Source organism: Pteronotus mesoamericanus, unplaced genomic scaffold (genome assembly GCF_021234165.1).
Source record: "Pteronotus mesoamericanus isolate MK-2021 breed Mesoamerican mustached bat unplaced genomic scaffold, CSHL_Meso_final scaffold_167, whole genome shotgun sequence".
In the NCBI taxonomy this organism is placed as follows: Eukaryota; Metazoa; Chordata; class Mammalia; order Chiroptera; family Mormoopidae; genus Pteronotus; species Pteronotus mesoamericanus.
Window position 1 is genome coordinate 26,292,305 of NW_026555308.1, and position 8,192 is coordinate 26,300,496.

Genomic DNA, 8,192 nt, shown 5'->3' on the forward strand with positions numbered 1-8,192 from the left:
CTTAGGATCTCGGTAGGCATTGTATTGAATGTATAGATAGCTTTTGGTAGTATTAGCTTTAGACTATGTTAATTCTTCCAGTTCATGAACACAGGATACCTTACCATCTATTTGTGTGTTCTTCAATTTCTTCAATCAGTGTTGTAGCTTTTAGAAAAGGATCTTTAATTTCCTTAAATTTATTCCTAAGTATTTCATTGTGTTTGATGCTATTGTAAATGGCGTTGTTTTCTTTAGTTCTTTTTTCAGACAATTGTTAGTGTACAGAAACACTACTAATTTTTGTATGTTTATTTTGTATGCTGCAACTGTACTAAATTGTTTGATTGGCTCTAACAGTTTACTTGTGGAGTCTTTAGTAATATGTATTTATAATCAAGTCATCTGCAAATATAGACAATTTTACTTCTTCCTTAATTCTAATATTTTTGTTTGTTTGGTGATTTTGTTTGTTTTTTGCTTGATTGCTCTAGGACTTCCAGTGTTATGTTGAATAACAGTGGTAAGAGTGTACCCCCTTGTCTTATTTCTGATCTTAGAGAAAAAGCTTTTAACCTTTTACTGTTGAGTATGATGTTAGCTGTGGGCTTGTCATAGATGAGCTTTATTATGTTAGGTTACATTCCTTCTTATACCTGTTTTTTTCAGTTTTTAAAATCATGAATGGATGTTGAATTTTCTCAAATGCTTTTTCTACATCTACAGAGGAAATTAAGATATTTTTTCTTTCATATTATTAAAGTGATTTATCACATTGATTTGTAGAGGTTGAACCATCTTTGCATTTCAGAGAGAGAAATCCCATTTGATCATGGTGAATGATCTTTTCACTATGCTTCTGAATTCTGTTTGTATGTATTTTATTGAGAATATTTGTGCCTACATTTCTGGTCGTATACTTTTATGGTTTTAGTATCAGGATAATGCTGCCCTCATGAAATTAGTTTGGGAGTGCTTGGTCTTCTTTGATATTTTTGGAAGAGTTTGAGACGTATTGGTATTAATTCTTCTTTACATATTTGGTAGAGTTCACCCATGAAGCCATCTGGTCCTGGGCTTTTCTTCACTGGGACATTTTTGATTACTGATTCAATTTTTCTACTAATATTGGTCTGTCTATAATTTCTATTTCTTCCTGATTCAGTCTTGGTGGGCTGTATGTTTCTAAGAATTTTTCCTTTTCTTCTAGATTGTCCAGTTTGTTGTTCTATAGTTGTTCATAGTAAGTAGTCTCAGGATCCTGCGTATTTCTGTAGTATTAGTTGTACTGTCTCCTTTTTCATTTATAATTTTGTTGATTGGGTTATCTCTCCTGCTCTTGGTTAGTCTAGTTCAGTGATTTTCAACTGGTGTGCAAGTGGCACACAGATGTGCTGCAAGAATTTTTAAAACATGCAATACCTATTTAGTTTGGGCACTGACCCCTTTTCCCTTAGACTGTCAAATTTTAAAAAAATGACAACAGCCAATACAATAGACATCCAGTGTGAAACAATAAAAATTATACCTATTTTTGTCAGATCTGCAAAAAATAGAATATATATTTTAATGTGCTGCAGAATTTTAGCAATTAGTTCATGTGTACCAGGAGATGAAAAAAGTTGAAAATCACTGGTCTAGCTAAAGTTTTGCCAATTTTTATCTTTTCAAAGAACCAACTATTAGTTTTATTAATCTTTATTGTCTCCTTTTTTTAATTGATTTTAGAGAGAGGGAAAGGGCAGGAGAAAAAAAGGGAAACATCAATATGAGAGAGAAATATCAGTTGGTTGCCTCTTGCAATGCCCTGAGTGGAGCCTTAACCTGCAACCCAGGCATGCATCCTAACCAGGAATTGAACTGGCTACCTTTCATTTTCCAGGGGGTTACTTTTCCAGTTTTTCTATTTTATTTTTTTAATTTATACCATTAAGGTAAGAGAAAATAGTGTTATTTCAATATTCTTGATTTTGCTGTGTTTTACATCCTAATAATATATGGTATATCTTCTTATGGTAAATACTCCATAGACCCTTGAGAAGAATGTGTATTTGCTGTTGGATAGAATGTTCTGTGTCTGTTAGCACTGTTTGGCCTACAGCATTGCGCAATTCCACTAATCCTTACTGATACTGTGTTGAAGACCTACCCATTACTGAGAGCGAAGTACTAAAGTTTGTAATTATTATTATATTGATGTTTATTTATCCTTTGAGTTCTATTCGTTTTTGCTTTATATATTTAGGTGCATAAATACTTTTATTTGTTATACCTTTCTGATTAATTGACTCTAGTATTAGTGTTTTTTTAATCTTATTAGTCTTTGTTTGAAGTTTATGTTATCTTCTCTAAGTACAGCTACCCTTTTGTTTTCCTTGTTTACCATTTGCTTGAAGTATCTTTTTTCATCCCTTAACTTTGTGTGTTAAAAGCTATATAATGAGTCTCCTGTAGGCAACAATGACTACAGAGGAAGAGTTACCATGCAGGCAATGACCCCCATGGTGCAGGGCCCACTTCAGCAAGGCTCTGGTACCTGATCAGTCTACTTGTTGCATGTGACGCTCATCAAACAGGCAGCGGTACTCTGGTGTGGCGGGAAGCTGTCCACCAGCAGCTCTGGCTCTGGGACCTCCAGGGAAATACAGGGACCACCCAGGATGAACTACAATGTGACCTGCCGATGGCTGCTGCTTGTGCAGGGCTCCTTGGAGGTTCCCAGGAGAAGCCAAGCTTGGAACCCAGGTGTCTGCCTCTAGTGCTGGGCCTGGGGCTTCTTGGCAAAAGGTATGAGAAACGCTGAGGCCAGATGTTCTTAGGTTCTTACTTAGGTTCTGTGGACCTTTGAGAGAATTTAGGACAGGTAATTTGTATTGAAAAACCACTGGATATGGCTGAGTGGGCCTGCAAGTTGTGTGGGAGGAGGTCTTGGAACCACCGGGGGCGGTGAATTAATAACCAGGTTTATGGAGACTCAGACTCAGTGCCCATCTGCCAAAGGAACAATGGCCTTTCCCAGCACTTCTGTCTGGGAGAAATCTGCCCCTCAGCTTTTGCCCTGCTGCCCTAGCTAGCACTGGAGCTCAGGATGAGTGAGTAAGTCCATGCACAGACCTTTTAAGGGGAATGCCTGGGACTTCAGAAGCCCTCTGTCTTACTCAGTCAAAATCCCTGCTGATTTTCACAGCCAGAAGTTAAGGAGACTCTCCCAGCACTGGAACCATAGGCTGGACCCCTCCTCCCACAGGGGAAACCTCCGCAGGTAAAATATTCCTCCCAATTTTTAAGCACCACATGTGGGTGTGGGTCCAGCCCATTTTGTGTCTCCACCCTTTCTGCTAGTCCCAATGTGACAACTTCTTTATATCCTTAGGACTTCTGTTCAACTAGACTGCAGGTGGTTCTGAATGATGGTTGTTCTGTAGTTTAGTTGTAATTTTGATGTGGTTGTGGGAGGATGCAACTACCAATTTAGCTACTCCAACATCTTGACTGAAAGCTCCCCTTTTAAATGCTTTAAACTAGAGTTGTAAGTGCATTATGTAAGTGCACCATTACCATTTACAGAATCTAATTTTGACTATATACTCACTATTATCAGGGAATTTTATTCTACTTTGTTTTTATATTAATTAGCATCTTTTTACTTCCACTCAAAGAACTCCTTTTAGCATTTCTCATAAAGCAGGTCTAGTAGCAATGAACTCCTTCAGCATTTGTTTTTTAAGAAAGTCTATCTTTCCTTTATTTCTTAAGAACACAACTTCGCTGACTATAGAATTCTTGGTTGAGGTCTCTTGTTTCAATATTTTGACTATATCATCCCATTCCGTCTGGGCCTCAAACATTACTACCATAGGTTTTCCTCATTCTTTTCTCCCCTCCCCCCTTTTTGCTCCTCTGACTGGATAATTTCAAATGTCCTCTATTTTAGGTGAGATTGTTTCTTCTGCATTGTCGTCTGCTTTTGAAGCTCTCCTGAATTTTTGGGCTCATTGTATTTTTCAGCTCTAGGTATTCTGTTATTTTTTCTTTTTTGATAGTTTCTTAGTTGAACTTGCTTTTTTCATGTATTTTCCTAATTCATTTAGTTGTCTGTGTTCTTGTAGTTCACTAAGCATTTAAGGGTATTATTCTGAATATTTGTCTGACAGTCCACAGATTTCTATTTCTTTTGGGTCAGTCTCTTAAGTTTTATTAGTTTCCATTGGTGGTGTCGTATTACCTGATTTTTCATTCTTCTTAGTTTGTTATTTTGATATTTGTGCATTTGAGTAACTTCCTCTTCCAGACTTTTTAAGTTTTCTTTAGCAGAGACTGTTCTTCACCTCGAAGCTCAGTTGGGCATTTCTAGATGAGTCTACTAGTAACATCCTTGGGGTGGTAGGGCTTGCTATTAGGGTCTGTTTGTGAAGTGAGCCGACTCCTTGAGCTCTAAGATGGAGGTGTAGGGGAGGGGTGATACCATTGTCCTAAGACACTTGGATAAGACTACTGACTTGGTTCTCTGCCCAAGTGAGGTGGTAGGATGTGTTCTACAAATTGTCTGGGTTCTCTGGTCCAGCTTACTAGATGTTCAGAACTAGATACCATATACAGCAGCAGGTGGGGCTATAAATTAGCTCCCCTGCCCTGGTAAGCAGTAGGATGGGGCCCAAGATATGTGCAGCTTGTTGGCTAACGACTTGATTCAGGCAAGGGTGTGCACTAAATTCTCTGGCCAGATGAGGCCACCAGTTTTGCTTTGCTCTCTGTTCAAGCTCTACTGTAAGTAGGGCTCGTGGATGGGCTTCAGAGTTTTCCATGTGCTCTACTTAAATTCCCTGGACAGGAAGGCTGAAGGCAGTATTCAGCAATGAGCAGTTACAAATTCGTTTCCTTGTCCAGTGAGAGAGCCAACTCCAAAGCTGGTAAGGCTCTTTATGGTATGAGCTCAAGCTGACCCTACCTCAAGTTCCCTGACCAATCAGGGCTCCTGGCTTTGCTCTGCAGACTGTAAGCTTTGCCTGCTGAACTCTGCTCAGATGTTGATGGGCTACTTACCTTTCTAGGTGTCCAGCCAGGCTTTCTGGTTGGGCAGGGATTCACTCCTTGGTGGGTGGGGCAGCTCCCCTGAAGGATGGGCCAGCTTCAAGGGGCCTCCCAGGTTTTCCCAATCAGACTTTCTGGTGGGAAGGGGCTGAGAATAACACAGGCTTCCTGGTGGGAAGTGGGTCAGGCTATGAATTAGCTCCCCTGCCGCAGAGGAAGGGAATTACTCTCTACACCCAGCACTGGCTTTGTTCTGTGCATAATCATTTGTGCATTTTATGTTCTCTGTTTGAGTATTGCCAACTACACAGCTTCCAGGTACTCTTGCCTGCTCTTCTGTTTAGATGGAGCCAGGAGCTACACTTAGCAGTGGCTGGAGTATGACTCTGCTCCCCTGCCTGGAATGGAGCATACTAGGCTCTGAGCTGGTTAGGCTATTCATTTGGGGATCCAATTTAGGCATACCCAAACCCTGCCAAGTTCCCTGGTCAGACTGTGCCACCAACTTGGTTTTGAAGATGAGCAAAGCAACTGGTTTGGATTACTATCTGGGTGCTTTAAGTAGAAACTCGGCATGCCAAGATCCGAAAGCTTGTTGTCGCAAGACACTTCCGTCACATTCCCAGTGGTTAAGCTCTGCAGGTTTCTTTGTCATCTCCATGAAGCAAGACTGAAATACGGGCTCCTAAGTGACCCACAATACTGAGGGCGCTGGATGTCCCACAGAAGGAAACTGTAGGCCCAGGTTGTACTTTTTGGCACAGTGCTCTGCTGGCCTGGGGGCGGGGGAATGCGGTCAACATATAGCCCTTCTTCTTACCCTTGTAATTCAGTCTGCCTTGGTCTCTGGTGCAGGAAGGTGCTTCAGCCTCACCCCCATGTTCTAGGATTCTCTCAATGGTATCTTGTAATTGAATAGTTGTTAGCTCTTCTTGTGAGGGGGAAAAAAGTCAGGGACAACTTATATCACCATCCTGGTGACATCATTCTCTCTAAAATATCTTATGACATGCAGAATGAGTCAGGGATCATATTATAGCAATGGTTCCCAAAGTGTGGTTCCTAGAGCAGCCTCAAAATATTTTAAAAGGTATGTGGTCAGTACCTTGCTTGAAGACTAGTTTAATAATTAGAACATTTCTGGTTTTAATCCTAAAAATGATTTTCAAAGGTAAACTTAGTTTGTGGTTTTTCAAATTTGGGAGCAAGTATCACAAATATATTCTCATATTAGCAGCAAAGCCCAAAGAGCACTTTCAAAAACATAAAAAAAAATAGGGAGTAAAAAGTTTTCCTTGAACATAATATTGCAAAATTGAAGTATACTAGAACAAAGTCTTCATGCTATTATGTGAATGAAGTTGAATTCAACAGGCATTTGTAAGATTAATCATGCACCCATAACTTCCTAAAGTAAATACTTCAGATGTTTTGGAAGAGAATGGTTTAGATTAAGTCACACAACATTGGACCTCTATCTCTGAAATTCAGTTGTTGTGGTGATACTGGATAAGTAGCTTAATCTGTTTATTTACCTAACCTACTCCAATGCCCAACTATTGTATTTATTACATAAATATTAGTTCCTCTTTCTTACTGCTTTAAATTTCTGGTAATTTACAAGATTTCCTTCATCTGTAAATTTAAAAAATCTCCTTTATATCAGCCTTGTCAATTCTGTCTTTCCAGAATTTTTCTCTTCTAGTTAATTCTGAAAAAAAGTATAAAATTTTACAGGGCCATTCCTGGGCCCTCAACTGGTGTTTTTCTAGTCCACTAACAATATTGTTTTTTGGCAAGCAAGCAAACAAAAAGCCCCAAATCAAAGTTCACTATCTTTTATAAGTACCCCCTCCTGGCCAAATCGAAACAAAAATCTCTCCTCATGGATTATAGGCTCTGAATAGCAAACATAGGTTATAGCTAAACTTTTTCATCCAAAAGACATCTGTGGAGATCAGGGGTATATTAAATTCAGCAACCAAGAGGTCTCCTCAACCAAGAGGTCTCCTCATGAACATAGGCCTTAACTTCTTACCTATTAACTCTATCTCCAGTGTACTACTACTATTTTCTCCCCTAAATATTCTGAGTCCTCTGATGTTAAAATTAATAGCTCTGGTATATTTGAATGTTATAGTTCCCACTTGAAAGATGGTGTTTGAAGTTGCTGTTTAAGAATTCTTGGTAGCCAGTTGCCAGTTTAGACATAAAAGGGAATATGAGTTATTTTAGTATAATATTAATATGCATAAGCACTTAAAAAATCACTATACACCTCTGGGAAGTAAGTAGAGCTATTATTTATTTATGACATATTTACATACTTACAAAATTGGTTTTACCCAATATATCATCCTGCATAGTACCTTGAAAATGAACAGCATATTCTGGGAGTAAAAATTCACCTTTCTTAATAATTTATGCATAACTCAACACCTTTTAAAACAGAGAAAGTTTGGCTTCAAAAAATACAAATTCTTGTAAGAATTTTTTTTCTAGCCAAGGAACAAAGTAAATCCAACATCCGAAAGTAATTTAGTTGACCCTGAGTACATCACCAACTTGCATAATTTTTAATAGATGTACAGTAACACGTTCATCTATATGCTTGTCTACTTATACTTACTATTATACTACCTTTTTATCTGTATTAACTCATCTCAATTTCTCACCTCATTGATCCTTGAGAGAAAGAGGAACAAAGAATGGGGAAGTAAAAATGGTAAGAGACTCAGAAGAGAAAACTAGTATTGCCTAAAGCTTTCCAACCCCAGAGGTCTGCGGCACAGGTCTAGGCCCAAGGTTACCGGACAAACTTCGTAACTAACAGGAAGATCTTGCAATGAGTAGTCTGAGTACCTCTGTCAACTGAGGCTGGTGTTAAATTACTCTTCCTGTTCTCTTTCATGCTATGTAATTAAAACAAAGACATGTACAAGTAGTTCCTAGAGTTCTTTCCTAAGAAGCTTGAGGGAGAATAAAGCAAAGAGCCTCCAGTCCAACTCTAAGAAATGCTAGTATGGGAGTTGTAAAAGAAGGAGCACAAAGAGAAAAGCGCCAACTGGATTACTGATAAAGGGAACCAGGGTCTCACTGATGGGTTAGCAGCTTAGGCTGAAATGCCAGCACTGGCAGACTGCCCGGCTAACGCTGCTACGGTGTATGAGATAATGAGTTAC